Source organism: Argiope bruennichi, chromosome 9, assembly GCF_947563725.1.
Source record: "Argiope bruennichi chromosome 9, qqArgBrue1.1, whole genome shotgun sequence".
In the NCBI taxonomy this organism is placed as follows: domain Eukaryota; kingdom Metazoa; phylum Arthropoda; class Arachnida; order Araneae; family Araneidae; genus Argiope; species Argiope bruennichi.
In genome coordinates, this window is record NC_079159.1 from 28,847,545 (window position 1) to 28,867,277 (window position 19,733).

Here is a 19,733-nt window from a genome sequence, read left to right on the forward strand (position 1 = left end):
TTCATTCTTGCGGAGCCTGAATAGCTAGCTACTCATGCCTATTGTGAAGGTCTTAAATAAATTTATTATGTCCATTTATGATTAAAAGAAAATTTTTGAAAATGATATAAAAAGCAAATAAATTGATCCTAGAACATTATAAAGTTACAATGTTTTCGGTTAGCACTCAGAATCTCTTAAGTTTTTGTTGCTTTTGATTTTTTTCTGTAGAAAAATATTTTTAAATAAAACACATCATTTCTGATATTTATATTTATAAAACTGAACTTCTTTATGTTTGAGTGCGACACATTTCCAGAATCTTTAATGCTTTCAAATAAAATTTTATACACATATTAATTAGCATTTAAAAGGAAACTGAATGCTGTCAGTTTCTGAATTACTGTCCCTAGTGTGTTATGAGCAATTATATAATTTTAGATGTTCTGAGCATACAGAATGTCCATTAATCTTTACTTGATAAAAATTCATTATAACCAACTGATAAGAAGACAGATGTACAGAAAAAAGTATTGAAATTTATCAAGCAATGCGAAGAATTTCATATTAATACACTTCAAATATAAGGAAGGCAGAGCTTCGCTCGGCGGGTATTTTATTTTTCTTTAAATCCTGTAAAATCGTGTTTTTTTGCAGAAAATATTGTGATCTGAATCATATACTGATTACATATGAATATACTTCAATCTTACCTGTATATGAAGAGGCCATTTAAATTTTAAAAAATCATAACTGCGCTTAATTTACCATGTTATTCGAAACAATAAGCTGTATTACAGTATTCATTTTACTGTTTATGTATCCTTATTTATATTTTTGAACTTGCACTCAGTTTTACCATGGTGAAATCGGATCCGAGAGAGCGCTGTATGACATTGTCAAAAAGAGAGCAGATAGAAAAAGACTTATTGTTAGTTATAAAATAATGTATCTTTTTGTGTGTAAAATCGCGTTTCTGCAGGAAAGACACCTATATAGATAAGTTTAAAAAGCAAAACCTTATCTAAATATAAAATTTGATTCACATCTTTAAGATCGTTAGGATTTCCGAGATACACAAAATAAATTTATATATATATATAAAAGAATTGCTCGTTTAAAGTTATAAGATATGGATACCATTAGTTGCTCGAAATAATCAAGTCCACTCTTGATTTTTTCCAGAATTTGCTGAGCATTTGCGCGATCAATAGATGTTTTTGTAGTGACCCGATTTCTTAATTCTTCGTTGCTCTGAGTCTTTGCGGCTTGAATTCGCTTTTTCAAACATCCCTTGAAAAAGAAGTTGAGTTATGTGATATCGGAAGAAAGTAGAGGCAATGGAAATGGTCATCTCTACCGATACACCAATCTAGGTATGTTTCAACAAGGAAAACACGCTTGTGCCCCCTTGATGCATAACATGTTCTATTTGTCACAACTATTATAAGTTTAAAAGAGCAATTCATGTATAAATTTATTTCGCGTATCTCGGGAATGGCCTTGTGGCGGATTGAGATAAGCGAGGATAGAACCTGGGACCTTGCGGTTCGCATTCCAGGAACATGACCACGATACAAAAGCAACTGCTCGGGCAGCGTAGCTGTTAACTGGCTTATAAGCTATTCACTACAGCCTTAACAATTTGGATCAAATTTTATATTTAGATAAGATTTTCCTCTTTACATTTATCAATATAGGTAGCTTTACTGAAAATACGCGATTTTACACAAAAAATATACATTTTTTATAGCTAACTATCAGAACCTTTTTCTATCTGCTGTCGTGCTGGCAATGTCATATAGCGCCATCTCGTAAATTTATGTAATACTTGCATCGTTGCTTTACGGTGATAGCTTACTGGAACCTTAAAATTTTGTGAGATGGCGCTGATAGATGAGATAAGATTGAAAAAAAAAATCATGTGTAATCAGTATGTGATTTGTATCTAAATATTTTTTCCGAAAAAACACTATTTTACAAAAAAAAAAAAAAAAAATGCCGAGCGAAACTCAGTTTCCCAGATATTAATGATTATGCTATCTTCGTTTCGAGCAGTTAATGCTGTGATATACATCATTTTCAAAGTAGAAGTAGCAGAATCAGCTGTATCCGCTAAATGGAAGGTTGCAGAATGCAACAGGCACGTAAGTATGAGAAGGCTGGATTCAAATACAAGAAAGTAATAAAATGTAAACAGTGAACACTTTCGCGTACAGTTTTCTGTTTGTCTTTTCCATGGAATCATAGAATAATTAGTATTTTCTAGTATACGAAGATTACAAAAACAAATTATTGTAATGGTAAAAAATCTCAACTCAATAACCTGACGACGTTCCACTTTAAGATCTCTCTAATTACGAAAAGTTACAATTTTGGAATTAGGTCTGTCTGAATATGAATACGATAACTCAATAATGCTTTGAACTAAACCGACAAAATTAAGTATCTGTTCTTTATACCGAATTTGTAAATTTCTACCAAATTTTATACGGGATCCATTCAGAAGAAGTATGTTTATCCGGCTGTTCTAATACAAATTAACACGATAACTATAAAACGTAAAGAGCTAGATAAATAAAATTTTGCATACAGATTTAACATTTAAAGTGTAAATATGTATTAAATTTAGAACTAAAAGGTTACTAGTTTCTCGGTCTGCTTTTCTACTATCATGGAAAACCAACTACTCAAATATGTAATGACTTTAATAAATGAAATTTGGCATAACTGACGATAGTAACAACTTAGGTAAATGAAATATTTAGGTCACAATTTAACCATTTAAAATTTAGATTGTTTGAATTAAATCGGTCAATGGATTAACCATCGGCTTGCAATTTTGCATATATGTAAATATGATGATTACAAAACGCTTAACAAATAAGTTATCAATATAAAATTTTTAATGTTATCCTCTAACTACAATTGTACTTTTGAATGAAATTTTCACTTCAATCAGTCGAATAAAAAGTATCAGATGTGTAAATGCTTATTCAATTTCCTTCACTATATTATGAAACACAAAACTTTCATTATCACGATTCTAAAAAATAAAAATCTGAGTTTGTTTAGTTTAGTTATATTAACGTCCCGTTTTAAAACAACACTAAGGCTATTTTGGGTGGCACCTCGTAATTTTGAATGGTGGTCAGATGACGAAGATGACACCAGAACTGTCAGCCCCCTCTCCACGCCACACCATACTAGCGGGATGACATTTGGCCTTACCCCCGTACACGACGGTTCTTCGGTGGAATCAGGTCACGAACCTGAAACCCTACGGCTCACGAGCCGAGTCCTTTACCATTAGGCCGCCGCTTCCCACATAAAAATCTGAGAATTGGTGGCATTTTACAGATTTGCCGAATTTCAAAATGTTATGCAAATATATGAGAGAATATATGAGAGAATTTGCGAGAAAATTTCGGAGAGATAACTGCCGCTGCTTTATATTTAAATCTGCAATCAAAATAAAAACGGCAATTAATTTAAAATACAATTATTTGAGCGTGATAAAGTTCCTCAAAAGTAATTCCTACATTCTTGCATTAATTAAACTTAAAATAAATTCCCCAAACAGAATAAGCCTCCTAATTAAGAATTTAAATTAATTTATAGATCAAAGGAAAGGAATTTTGAAGTAAATTATTGCACATTCACCTCATTTCTAAAAATGTTGCAATTTCAAAACTGCTCCAAGTTCCGGTCCGAGAATTATTCATTCCAATTTATTATCCATTGCAATAAAATTGATGAGGCTCGTCTTCGGGTTTTCATATCATGCCGTAAAGTGAATGCCTACATTCACCATTTAACTAAAGTTGTTGTTGAATATAATGATTTCGTTGATCAATTTAATTGATTCCTTACTTATAGAATTAAATACCACAGATCATTATCGAATGTTGTTTATCATTAGAATTACTAGTCATTAGATCTAGGTGTAAATTCAAACCTATCATTAAATCTAGCTGTAAGTTATAACCAAATTTTGTTAGTCAGTTGAATTCATTCTAATAAGAATTAAGTGGTCAATATGTATACATTTTTATCAATTAAAAACATTATTAAATAAACAGTTTAAGGAATAAAAAGGTTTCAGACATTGAATGATTCAAAAGATCATGAAAAGAAAAGAAAACATTCTACGTACTTTGTGGGCTTTTCTAACATTTCACAATAAATTACTTTTATATCTAAATAAATAATAATATAATTTTAATTAAAATGCTCATGAATTATAATATGATATATATATCCCAAAAAAAGTTAAATTGGTTGTTTCTTGTACAACATTTCATAATTAAACGTACTGAAAGGGATTATTAATGGCTATCTTAGTCAACAACACCAGGAGTTTGTGGAAGTTTTTCTTTTTTCAGAATACAGGAACTCAAAGTTGTTTGAAATTTAATATTGGACAAAAATCTTTTCTTTAAGAAAAATTTATTGATGATAATACCAACTTTATTTTACATTCTGAAAAGAATTGGAAATAGATAGACAATATGAATATGCCAACTTATTTAGTGTTGCGTTGACTGCAAAAATAAAATTTTAAAAGTTGTTTTGGTTTTCCTTTCAATTATAATAAGAATATAAAGAGAAAGTATTATAATCATTAAAAGAACAGGAATTTGAGATTTTAGCGAATTTGCATATTTCAGACCTATCTGATGATGATGTCGTGTCCGCGTTACCACGGAAAGGGGGTGCAGTAGCTTCTGAGAGTAAGACCCCTGAGGGAAGAAGTCTGACTTCTAGCTCATATGAAGATGAAATTCACACATTCGCTTGCACAACCCCTTTTTACAGGGGGGCACATTCACACACCTCACAGATAGAACACAGATGAAGAACAACCATGCCCGAACGGGGAAGATGCGCTACCCCTATGCAAGGACGCCGGCTCAGACCTATCTGAGACCGATAAAAACATTTTTTGAAATATGTCTGTTTGCGGATATTTGCGTGCTTATAAACACTCTGAACTATACAGATGAAATTTGTCATATGAACTTTTACATCAAATTTACAGATTTCTATCAAATTTTGAAAGAATTACATTCGCAGGAATTCATTCTGTCCGGCTACATATATATATTTACTGTATACAAAGAGAGCTAATGGATAAGATTTCGTATACTGATTAAAGTAAACAGTACACAGATATACGTAAACAGATTAAGTACTGATCCAAGTAAATACCTGCAAATTTAAAGGAAGATCGAAATTCGTCAAGGGCTGATCTTCTGTCTGTCTGTACTTTTAAAATCATGCAAAGACGGCAATTCAAAAACGCAATTGTTTAAATATTTAAAATGATTTTGAGGTTACAGTTATAATTCTATATCTAATTTTGGTTTCAATAGATCAGAAAAAAGGTATTCAAAAGGCACAACAGGTATTCTAGTTAATGTGTATTAACCGTATACTGTATCTCAGCGATTAATCCCCGAAGTTTGTACACAAATAGACTCAATCGTAGCTATTGTTCGCCAATAACATTCCTATTAATAATAAACATTTATTAGAACATTCGAAAATATTTCGGGGTGTGTCACTCCTGCTGCTTGCAAAAATAAATAAACATTTCCAAGAAATTTTTCTTATAATTATCGAAATGAAGTAATAACAAATGAAGTACCATCTATAAAAAAGCATGAGAGACACAGACATATATAAAAGATTAAAAAACGACTAATTTTCCAGCAATTATGAGAAAAGAATTTAAATTTTATACCATTTAGAAAAATCACCCGAGACGTAAAATTAGCATAAAAATAACTAGCTCAATAAATTGGAAATAACTTACTGTGGTTTGCAATAACAATCATCTCCCAGAACGTTTTGGGAGATAATTGATAATTGCCCATTCCCAGAGGATTGCAATGAACTAAATCAAATTACAAAATAATTTCCTTTTGAAATTACATTACAGTTCGATGCTTCTTTTCTTTGCATTAAAAGATGATATATGCGTGGGTGTGTCGCGGACTGACTTGTTTAATATAGTTCTTGATAAATTTCACTAAATTAAGTGAGCACTCAAGTATTTAATGCGGGAATTCCGATCTATATAGCTAATTCATGTAATAAAAATGGAAAATTAAGTTAATTTTTGAATAAGTTTCATAAATTTCAAGGAAACTATTTCGCCTTTTATTCTTATTACATTAACCAAATGGATTATATAAAAAAATCATTTCCAACAATTTAATCAAAAATAATAATTTTAAATTATTATTTTTGTGTCGCCATTCTAATAATTTATTTCGAGTATTATGTTTCTGTTTAGTTTAGTTTGGTTATAATAACGTCCCGTTTAAAGCAATACTAGAGCTATTTCGGGACTGGTGTCGTAATTTTGAACGGCCGTCTGATGACAAGGACGACGCACCCTCTCTCCACTTTCATACCACACCAGCATGAGGGCGTTTGGCACCGACGGATTTAGCGTGCACCAGACCCACTTACACGACGGTTCTTCGGTGGAATCGGATTTCGAACCTGAGACTTTCCGTACCGGACGTTTCTTCGGTGGAATCGGATTTCGAACCTGAGACTTTCCGTACCGGACGTTTCTTCGGTGGAATCGGATTTCGAACCTGAGACTTTCCGTACCGGACGTTTCTTCGGTGGAATCGGATTTCGAACCTGAGACTTTCCGTACCGGACGTTTCTTCGGTGGAATCGGATTTCAAACCTGAGACTTTCCGTACCGGACGTTTCTTCGGTGGAATCGGATTTCGAACCTGAGACTTTCCGTACCGGACGTTTCTTCGGTGGAATCGGATTTCGAACCTGAGACTTTCCGTACCGGACGTTTCTTCGGTGGAATCGGATTTCGAACCTGAGACTTTCCGTACCGGACGTTTCTTCGGTGGAATCGGATTTCGAACCTGAGACTTTCCGTACCGGACGTTTCTTCGGTGGAATCGGATTTCAAACCTGAGACTTTCCGTACCGGACGTTTCTCCTGAAGATTCCGGAGCCGAGACCTTACCACCAGGTCACTGCGACTCTGCAGTTTTTCTGTATAAATGCTTTAGTGAAAGGAAATGATAGAAAGGGTGGAGATATGTGTGTGCTTTCCTTACATGAAATATCTGGGAGATAGAGCTTCACTCGGCAGATTTTTATTTTTCTAAAATCGTGTTTTTTCGGAGAAAATATTTAGATACCAATTACATACTGATTACATATGAATATTTTTCCATCTTACCTACATATGAACGGGTCATTTAAATAAAAAAAAAATCGTGAATGTACTTCGTTTAACATGTTATTCGAAACAATCTGCTGTATTACAGTATTCATTTTAACAGTTTATCTACCATTACTTATATCTTTGAACATACACTCAGTTTTAACATGGTGAAATCCAGTCCGAGCTGGTGATATACGACATTGTCAGCATGAGAGCAGATAAGAAAAAGCTCTAATAGTTAGTTACATAAAATGTTTTTTGTGAGTGTGTAAAATTGCATTTTGTCAGGAAAGACAACTATATAGACAAACTTAAAAAGCAAAAATATAAAATATAAACGCATACGTAAAAAATAAAGCAAAATGCGCGACGCGAAACGTGGCTTGCCAAAGACGCGCCATTTCTTAGTATTCCCACACTTCGAAACAGAGGTTGAATATACTTATTCTAATTGTTAGTTATAAAAAAAACTGTGCGCGCGCGCGTGTATGTGTGTAAAATCACGTTTTTTCAGGAAAGACACCTATATAGATAAAACTAAAAAAAGCAAAACCTTACCTATATACAGGGTGTTGTCGAATTCGACCTACAAATTCAGAGGGGGGATAACAGGCATCAAGTGGATAGAGAATCACTATACAACATGGGGTCCCAAACTACGTTTAGTTGGTGAAAATCGTAAAAATGTAGGGAGTCCGAGAACTATTGGAAACTGTAAAAACTTAGCAAATTTTGTTTCAACTATTTGATGATCTAGAGGATCATAAATTACTTAAACGAAGAAATAGTTTAAGTAAAACGAAAGTAAATAGTAAATAGTTTAAGTAAATAGTTTAAAGTAAGTTTACAGTTAATAGTAAATAGTTTAAGTAAATAGTTTAAAATAAAACGAAGAAATAGTTTAGAACCTTTATTTGCAAAAATATCAAAAATTGAAGAAAAACAAAACTTTGAAAATGTAAGGAATTTTATATTCTATAATATGATATAAGCGTGTAGTGTGAAAACTGGGGAGTTTTAAAGATATTCAAGAAAAACTAAAATGTGTGCCAGAAAACATCGCTGCAACGTCGGTACCGATGTTTGCAGAGGGTGTTGTCAAATTCAAAAAATAAATTCAGAGCGAGGATAGTAGACATTAAGGAGATGAAAAATTACCATAAAACATAGGATCACAGTTAACGTTTTTCAGTGAAAATCGCAAATCGAGTGGTGTTCGCACGCTGGATGCTCAGTGCCACACAGAAAGATGCACACATTTCTGCTAGAGTTTTATTCTCAGGTGAAGTCTGCTTTACGAGAGAAGACGTCATGAACATGCGCGTTTGGTCATTCGAAAATCCTCATATTACTATCTCGTCGAACTTACAACACAGGTTTCATATTAACATCTGAGCAGGGTCATCTATTGGGAACGCATCTTCTGCCCGAACGTCTCAGCGTGTTTTCTTGCAGCACGTTCTTCCGGGTTTACTACAAGTAACATCGACAATTGTACTCCAGAACATTTAATTAATACATAAAGGAGCACCAGCACGTTTTAGAAGCATTCGTGAAATTGCGATCCTGTTTGCGAATGAAGTTTAAAGATCATCAATTCTGTAACACTCATTCATGAATATTTGCTCCCTGCTTTTATTTTCCTTGAACTCATGCAAAATTTACATACGAGAAGGTTTCTTTTCGATTACCTTGTTCCTAATCCTCGCATTCATAGGGCCATTCTCTTCGACAGGCTCATTGTCTTTTAGATGTCTGTTTTTGCGATTTTCACTGAATAAACGCTACCTGCAACCCTACGTTTTCTGATAATTTTTCATCCACTAAATGCTTTCTACCCCCTTTGTGATTTATCTTTCGAAATTGAAAACACCCTCTGCGAACATCGGTACTAATGTTGCAGTGAGGTTTCCTGGTGCCCATTTCAGCTTTTCTTGAATATCTTTAAAACTCTTCGGTTTTCATACTAGATGCTTATATCAAATTGAAGAGTATAAAATTCTTTACATTTTCAAGTTTTAATTTTCTTCAGGTTTTTATATTTTTGCAAATAAGGGTTCTAAGCTAATTTTTCGCTTTCAGTCATTTACGATCCCCCAGATCATCAAATTGACATGTTACGTACACAAAAAAAATTATGTAAAAATGAGCTTTCACTTATATAAAATTCATAGTTGAAACATTATTTGTTATTTTTTTATTAATATTTTACATTTTCCAATAGTTCTCGCACTCCCTATATTTTTGTGATAAAAGTCATTTGGACCCTATGTTGTATGGCATTTTTTTATCCTCTTGATGTGTATATATATATATATATATATATATATATATATATGTGTGTGTGTGTGTGTGTGTGTGTGTGTAATGATATTTTAACTCTAATTTCAATTTAATTAATTTTCATAGTTACTTCATCTTAATTTAGCCCATAGTAACTTCATTCTAAAATATTCTCTTATTTCGTGATCCAATTCCACTGTCTCTACTTAATTAATTCAAGAAAAGCATTGTTAAATTGTTGAATCAGCTAAAATCTAACTTTCCCACACTACGCGTGAAGAGATAACATACCGCTGATCAAGCAAATTCTTTTTTAAAATCTCCCTGAGTTTCCCCTACCTTGTCCACCGGTGTAATGAAAATCCCTATCGAAATCTCATAATACATTAGCACTGTAAAGAAATATTTTCCCTATCAAAATCATAGGTTATATAAGACCAGGGATCCAAGAGCTTTTTCCTCATTCCGTTTTCTGTGTCGTTCTGTGTGCTTGTACACATGCTTGCTTCTTCAAAATGAAATAAAACGACGTCACGAAATTAAAAGTATCTTCATTGTCTTCAAACTGCGTCATGCTTCACAACAAATAATGTTACATATATATATATATATATATATATATATATATATATATATATATATATATATATATATAGAGAGAGAGAGAGAGAGAGAGAGAGAGAGAGAGAGATATAGATATATACACAGGAATTGCCCGCTTAATGTTATAAGATAAGTCAATTAATGTAAAATAGATCATCGATTTTAAATTTATATCATTAAACATTATTTGAATCTGTTACTACTATGGCTAACGTCTGGGTCATGAATTAGTAATATGAACAAACAATACATGGGGAGATATGAAAGAATGATTTGAAGATTTAACTGTAGATAATTTGACAAGAAATAAATACATTTACCCATTATAAACTGTGTGTCACGTTTATTGAGATATTTTAAACAATTCTTTTTTATGAGCAACGCTGATTTTATATTCTATTTTCTTTTGTAAGCGGGCTGTTTAGAAAAAAGCTGAATTCATTTTAATGCATTGATTCGGTAGCAATAAAAAGTCTCGCTTCGAGGGTGTACTCGGAACCGCCCTCGTAATTTTGAGTTGCTGTTGGTTGATGAACAGGATGATGGAGTTGGCACTCCCATAATCATGCCAGATCAAGGATGATGCGAAAATGTTTGACCTACAAACGCGTATCTAATTTTCCCTAGACTCCTTACCTCACGAAACATACAAATTGTTGTATAGCCAGTTGGTATAGTTGTATAACTATACCAACTGTCTCAATTTTCAAAATCTTATAATAAAAATAATTAATTTTTCGCAAGCAATAAATAATAGTTTGGCATTTTTTCGCATCTGGTGTGAACATGAAACTACATATTTATACATAATGTGAAAAAAAGGTAGTCAAAGTTATTGCAAGAAAATTTAGTTCCTTCTTCTTCTTGCGGGCATTTGAAAGTTAAGCTAGGTAGAGTTACTTGCTAAACGATGAAGTATTCTGATATAAATTTCTTGATGATGTTTATTATTAACAATTACTTTTATTTAACAATTACTTTATCGTTTTAACAATTACTTTTTCACATACGTAAGATAGAGAAAGTATTGCAATTATCAAAACATTGACCTCGAGATTCTGATGTTGAGTTCCATGAGTTCCAAAAAGAAAACATTTTTGCAAAATGTCCGTCTGTCTATGACAAAGATAACTCAAAATCTCTTTGAGCTAGGAGGATGAAATTTTGTATATCGTCGTTACACCAAATTTGTAGATTTCTATCAAATTTTGAGCAAACTCAGAGGAAGTCTTCCGTTCAGAGAAAGTCTGTCTGTCTAGTTGTTCGATTATAAATCAATATGATAACTACAAAACGAAGAGAGCTAGATGAATAAAAATCATTACACTCATTTAAATCTCCAGTATAGATATCTATCAAATCTCGCATCAAATACAAAAAGAGGTTGACCGTCTGTCGGTCCGTACTTTTAGAAACATGTAAACGTGGTAATTCAAAAATGCAAATACTTAAATATATCAAATTTGGTATGTCGGCGTCCTGGCATAGGGGTAGCGGGTGTTCCTCATGACCTGGGCGTCCTGGGTTCGAGTCCCGATTTGGGCATGGTTGTTCTTCATCTGTTCTATCTGTGAGATGTATGAATGTGCCCCCCTGTAAAAAGGGGTTGTGCAAGCGAATGTGATGCATGAGTAGCTAAGACGCACTCTTGGCCCTAGTTGGCGCTACTAAAACAAGAGACGCTCCCTTGGTTTAAAATCTCTGACTTCGTCAGCGAGCTTGTCCATGGCAAGTGCCATTATACACAACAACAACAACAAATTTGTTATGGCATTTTGTGACTACAAGTGTAGCGTTTTAAGAAATGTTTGTTTCAATCGATTGGGAAAACGTATTTAAAATACAAATTCGATTTTAATATGTTATTACCGCAAGCTAGGTCATAATAGCAAAAACGAGTCACTCGCAATAACTAACAATTTGCTGATGAATCAGACTTGCAATGTAGCTCACTTGAAAGATAGCAAGATGATAATATAATATTATTTCCCTTTTTGGTCTGCCTGTTTATTTGACCATTTGGTAAAACTTTTGCAATTGTTTAAAAAATTTTATTACCGATAGATGGCTCCATGTTAAATCATCAGATCATTGGGGAGTTAGTGTAAAATCAATTGTAATTTCGCACATAAAAGACTAAGGAGCAGAAAATAATTATTTAAATAATATTTTTAGTGTACTACGTTTTCAAAATGGACTAAAAAAGCATAAAATAAATGTCCCTAATCCCATACAGATAAAAAATTTAGGTTTGCGAATTTATAAGATACAAAATTACGAATTTTCAGAAAATTTTAAAATTTGGCAACCAGAAATTTTCAGGACAATCTGTTTGAGGTTATATATTTGTATAGGGTTAAGATAATTTATATTTTTTATTTCGTTTTAAAAACTTGGTATACATTAATATTTTTATTTAAATAATTATTTTTTATACAGGGTGCGGCACAAAATCTCGGACAAAGTTATTACTTCATATAATAATAGTTAATTCATTTCTTTTTAATATTTGTTCATTTTTTTCTCTACTACTTCAATTATAATAAATTTAATAATGCATCTTTTAGTTTATGTACTGTTTATGTTAGTTTTAGTTTTTGGCCTTTTTTACAATGCCAAGCAAAAGATATGCTATTTTAAAGTTGGAAAACGAACAGTATGAAGTCGTTCGTTTGCTTAATTTGTCTCGGCAAATAGTGTCTGAAGCAATCTATCGTTTCAAAGACCTTGGCTATGATGGTCAAAATCCAGGAAGTGAACTAAAACGTATGGTGAATTCTTTCAGCAGCTGTAGGGTTATCAAAAGGCGAGTTCAATAAAATTCGAAGGTTTCCATGAGAAAGATCGCTGATGAACTGGAAATAACGGACCGATCAGTGCAACGAATGGCAAATCAGAGTTCGATTGAAGCTTTACAAGATCCAAAAATTTCAGCTTCTCACTGAAAAAAGCAAACTCGTACAGCTTCAAAGACACCGAAACCTTTTGAAACAGGCCGCATGTCAGCATTGAGAGAGATTCCTTTTCACTAATGAGAAGCTCTTTACTGTCCAAAAGCTCGTAACTCCTAGAACTATAGATTCTGGTCTGTAGATGCACTAAGCACTTCAGCACATGTTGAACATTGCAAAAATCCAAAGTCGGTCAGTGCCTGGAGCTAAATTTGCGAAAGCTGCAAAACATCTCTTGTTTTTATGGATGAAGGAGCTAAAACAATTCAAAAATTGTACCAGTGGGACATTTTAGAAGCTTTTATATTTCCATGGGCCAAAACGCACTTCGGCAATCTAAAGTGGGAGTTTCAATAAGACTCTGCATCAGGTCACAAGCTAAAAAGGCAGAATAGTGGTGGAAGGAAAATTTTCTGGAGAGTGGGTACAATACTCGCCGAATTTCAATCCCATGATTAAAATGTATGGTCCATTTTGGAGTCTAGGGCTTGTACTAAATGGCATGAAAGTTTGGACTCTCTAAAGCAATGACTTCTGCGGGACTGGGATAGATTAAAGGAAGAAGACTTGCGGCCCATTGCTGAAAATTTCAATAAGATTTTGCGCCTCTGCATCACTGCAAAAGCCGGCCAGTTTGAAACCGATTAAATTTATTTATCAGTAAATGTCTAATCTTATTATTATTTTTTATATTTTGTTAATTTATTTATTTTTAATCAAGTTATATTAAAATGTTTCCGGGTTTTTCTGCCGCACCTAGTATTATCTCATTTACTAAATGCAGAAATATAAAGTAATGTTAACATCAAATTTTTTAGTCTTAAACCTTTAAATTACCGTGAGATAGGAAAAGCACCGTCCTTGAAATTTTGTCTGTCAGTGAATAAGACACAATAATTACAAAAAAAAAAAAAAAAAAAAAAAAGAAACGTTCCAGATGAACAAAGACTGGCATGCGGTATTTATATTAAAATCGTAGATCTGAGAGAAATTTTGCCGAAATCTGTGAAAAAAAAATCTTATACGAAACGAGATGAAGCGATAAAGTTTGAAATATTGTTTTATTATTTAAATTGTAAATCTACATTAAAATTTTCATTCAAAACCATTAACTGCCAGTGGGTTTCCATACTTGAATGCATACGGATAATTTAAGTCAAGTTGATAAATGGATGTTTAACAATGGATGCTTAACAATAAGCTGATGAAGGGTGTCCAAAGATTACTCAACGGATAACAAAATTATATTGTAGCATAATTTTACAAAGTATATTTATATTAATATATTATGTAGCTCAAGGAATTTCAATTGTCTCATTTTTAGGAATAGCAACAGGGTCAAAACATGTTTTTTTTTTTACAGACAAAATGCCGCCATGTAGTGAGAGAGCGATGTATGCTCACTTGTTTTAGCGATAAGAGATTTTAGAAAATAGTTCAGGGACGATTCAGATGACGATTTAATAAAATCTGCTCCAACAGAACAATTCATTAAACATGATTAAAATGTTGTGAGAAACCGAATAAGTTATACATAAAATGAGCATAAACGTGATTTTCTTGAAAAAGAAATATTCCTAGATTGCTGTAATGTTAGAAATGGACCATTTCCATTGACTCCACATTCTTCCGATATCAAACAACTCGACTATTTTTTTTCAAGGGCAAGATAAAAGAAAACCAAGTTTATGTTGCAGAGATTTGCAGCATCTAAGAATTAAAGACTCTAATCACTACAGAAATAACTATCGTGATTTTACTAATGCTTAACAACATCTGGAGGGAAATCAAGTATAGACTGCATTCTTTGAGGAGCTAATAATATCCATGTTGAAGTGCATTAAATCAAACTCTTTAAGCTACCAGATAAAATTCATTAAACTTATTTTATCTTAATTCTTTTCGCGTTGAATTTATAACAAATATTTATCAGGTGAATAATTTATGTTCATAATGATTGTTACTGTCCAATAGATACCATAATAAAGTTACTAGTACAGCCTTGATTTTTCTCAAGAGTTTTTTTGCCTTAATGGAGTTGGATTTAGTGAGGAATTGATAAATTTCAGGCTGTTTCTTCATTTCCTTCTTTCTTTTTTCTTCTCTCCCACTCCCCCACTTTTCTTTCCTCGACGGCAAAACTTGATGAGTAAGGACTCAATATGTGAATTTTGCACCAATTTGGGAGCATTCCCCAAAAACTTATAAAATATTTAGTGTGATTAAATAAATAATACACTAAAGATAACGTCTTGTTTCAAGCGAATCAAACATTTCAATACAGGATGCAATACCTCAAGAATGAGGTAAAGGCAGAAGGATTTCTATCTCAGGAATTAAAGAAACTCTCTTTAGGTGAGGTCTCTTGTGCTTTCTAATCGTAAATTCATTGTATGGACCATTGTTTACGAATTGAGTTTCGGTAACTTGATTGAGGTGGAAATTAGTACCCGTATCAATTCGTTTCTTCTGTGGTGAAAGCTTATAAGCCAGTTAAAGGCTACGCTGCACGAGGAATTGCTTTTGTATTGTGGTCATGTTACTGGGCTGCGAACCACAAGGTCCCAGGTTCTATCCTTGCTCATCTCAATTCGCCACTCTTCTCAACCTGATTGCAAAATAGGACCTATAAAAATTTATCTAAAAAGCATTTTAGTCATATCTGTAGAAACCATTTAGGGATATAGTTTTTGTATGAGAATATAAATATTTAAATTCTGAGGTTGCAGCAAAGATTTCAATAAAAAGAAATCAGCAAAGACAATCTGAAAATAAGCGTTTCAAAAGAAAGAGTTATTCTGTTAATCGTCTATCGATATGAATGTTTTACTATTTGGGGAAAGCAATTTTTGATAGATTATTATTGTATCAGGACGACTTCTGTTGAAAAAGCTCATTAGACACCTTCTGGATATTATCTTCAACTTATTATGCCTAATTTTACATAGCATTCTTTTAGGGAGAAATTTATTTAATAGAATTCTTATTTTCTTTCTGTAACTTTTTACTGCAAACTCCCAGATTTTTTTATATGTAAGTCAAAATGGGACTTGTATGGCAGGACTTTGTTTCTTGGTGACAGAGGGAAGTGTCTGTCATTGATGGCAATGAATGAAAGGACTGTTTTCCAAAATTCATAAATACTGTGACATGCTTGCGAAAGGTGAAGTTTAGTATCATTTTTTCCCACGAAAGTTTATTGTAACCGCCAAAGAAAGTTAGTTGATTATTTTAAGGAATTGTTTTATTGGAATCCTGCAACTTTAAAAAATATTCTGAAACTGTAGCATTATGAAAGCTGTGTTCCAATTGGCCTCAAACCAGTATTCTAGACAGCGATTCTTAATAATTTTTTATGGCAATTATCTTATTACGTCGACCCTTCTCTCTAAGCAACAGACTTAGCACACTGCGATTTTTTTTTAATTCTTGAAATGCAAAATAATCATACAAAGGCTGCAATAAAACGGTATGGAGGCAAAATACAGGAAATAAGCAAGAGAAGCTGAAGAGTTGAAGCAGATATATTGTTAAAAATAGAAGAATAATTTGAGGGGAAAAAATTATGTGCACTGAATTATATAAAATAATCTTTTAACGCCTTGATTTTTATATTTATGTGAAATAATGCATGCTGCCTGTTTTCAGATGTTGAAGTTTACCGCAAATTTAAGCATGCTGCAATCGGATTCGATTTCTCCGAAATAGGAGTAAGATGACAGAAGCAGGAAGATGTTTGACTTTTACTATAAAAATAACTCGATTTGGAAAGAAAAAAAATGAATACCAACAATGGAAATGAATAGCTAAAAGAAAAACGAGCTTAACAAGTTTTCTACCATTTCTCATGCCTGATATTTAGACCATCTACTTAATAGATGTTTCATCCTTTGCCATTTGTTAACTATAGTAGAGAAAGTCATCTAAATAGATATATGTATTGGTGAATTCAGGTAACTTATGTCCATAGATAGTGCACATTATGAAGTACTCAATAAATTGGATCATTCACTTTCATATTTGAACCCATTTTTAATATGTTATTTATTTATTTTAGATTAATATTTTTATTTCATTAAATTTGTGAAATTTTATTTTCTTTATTTATTATGACTCCACATTGTTTGGCATTCAAGTTTGCTCGTAATATTATTGAAGCAGAGGTTCGTATTTATAAAGATTCAAATAATAAAGTAAATGTGCAGAAATCTAGCGAGGTACACTTAATAGTATGTTAATATTATGCTAATATTTAATAATAGATCGAAATTGTACGTTTGAGAAACTTATTTATTTGGCCAGGGAAAAAATAGATTTTTAAATTGATTTTCCTTAGAGGCCATAAGCAGCTACCTAGTCTGTTCGGTACAATTAAATGATATATGCGGGTCACGAGGCTGTCAATGTGTTAACAAAAAACTTCAGGGATATCACTGCTCTTATCCGCTGTATACATCTGAATGGAGTAACATTATCCAAAAGTGATTAGAGCATTTTTTTTTAAATGATCACGTGGCAGTCAACATATTAATGAGAAATTGCAGGAAAGGCACTGTTTCTCTTCACTACATACATACATTTGAGTGGAGTAACATTATCCAAAAGTGATTAGTGCATTCTTCTTAATTGATCACGTGGCAGTCAACATATTAATGGGAATTTGCAGGAAAGGCACTGTTCTTATTCCCTGTATACATCTGAGCAGAGTAACATTATCCAAAAGTGATTAGTGCATTCTTCTTAATTGATCACGTGGCAGTCAACATATTAATGGGAATTTGCAGGAAAGGCACTGTTCTTATTCCCTGTATACATCTGAGCAGAGTAACATTATCCAAAAGTGATTAGTGCATTCTTCTTAATTGATCACGTGGCAGTCAACATATTAATGGGAATTTGCAGGAAAGGCACTGTTCTTATTCCCTGTATACATCTGAGCAGAGTAACATTATCCAAAAGTGATTAGTGCATTCTTCTTAATTGATCACGTGGCAGTCAACATATTAATGGGAATTTGCAGGAAAGGCACTGTTCTTATTCCCTGTATACATCTGAGCAGAGTAACATTATCCAAAAGTGATTAGTGCATTCTTCTTAATTGATCACGTGGCAGTCAACATATTAATGGGAATTTGCAGGAAAGGCACTGTTCTTATTCCCTGTATACATCTGAGCAGAGTAACATTATCCAAAAGTGATTAATGCATTCTTCTTAATTGATCACGTGGCAGTCAACATATTAATGAGAAATTGCAGGAAAGGCACTGTTTCTCTTCACTACATACATACATTGGAGTGGAGTAACATTATCCAAAAGTGATTAGTGCATTCTTCTTAATTGATCACGTGGCAGTCAACATATTAATGGGAATTTGCAGGAAAGGCACTGTTCTTATTCCCTGTATACATCTGAGCAGAGTAACATTATCCAAAAGTGATTAGTGCATTCTTCTTAATTGATCACGTGGCAGTCAACATATTAATGGGAATTTGCAGGAAAGGCACTGTTCTTATTCCCTGTATACATCTGAGCAGAGTAACATTATCCAAAAGTGATTAGTGCATTCTTCTTAAATGATCACGTGGCAGTCAACATATTAATGAGAAATTGCAGGGAAGGCACTGTTCTTATTCCCTGTATACATCTGAGCAGAGTAACATTATCCAAAAGTGATTAGTGCATTCTTCTTAATTGATCACGTGGCAGTCAACATATTAATGGGAATTTGCAGGAAAGGCACTGTTCTTATTCCCTGTATACATCTGAGCAGAGTAACATTATCCAAAAGTGATTAGTGCATTCTTCTTAATTGATCACGTGGCAGTCAACATATTAATGAGAAATTGCAGGAAAGGCACTGTTTCTCTTCACTACATACATACATTTGAGTGGAGTAACATTATCCAAAAGTGATTAGTGCATTCTTCTTAATTGATCACGTGGCAGTCAACATATTAATGGGAATTTGCAGGAAAGGCACTGTTCTTATTCCCTGTATACATCTGAGCAGAGTAACATTATCCAAAAGTGATTAGTGCATTCTTCTTAATTGATCACGTGGCAGTCAACATATTAATGGGAATTTGCAGGAAAGGCACTGTTCTTATTCCCTGTATACATCTGAGCAGAGTAACATTATCCAAAAGTGATTAGTGCATTCTTCTTAATTGATCACGTGGCAGTCAACATATTAATGGGAATTTGCAGGAAAGGCACTGTTCTTATTCCCTGTATACATCTGAGCAGAGTAACATTATCCAAAAGTGATTAGTGCATTCTTCTTAATTGATCACGTGGCAGTCAACATATTAATGGGAATTTGCAGGAAAGGCACTGTTCTTATTCCCTGTATACATCTGAGCAGAGTAACATTATCCAAAAGTGATTAGTGCATTCTTCTTAATTGATCACGTGGCAGTCAACATATTAATGGGAATTTGCAGGAAAGGCACTGTTCTTATTCCCTGTATACATCTGAGCAGAGTAACATTATCCAAAAGTGATTAGTGCATTCTTCTTAATTGATCACGTGGCAGTCAACATATTAATGGGAATTTGCAGGAAAGGCACTGTTCTTATTCCCTGTATACATCTGAGCAGAGTAACATTATCCAAAAAAGATTAATGCATTCTTCTTAATTGATCACGTGGCAGTCAACATATTAATGAGAAATTGCAGGAAAGGCACTGTTTCTCTTCACTA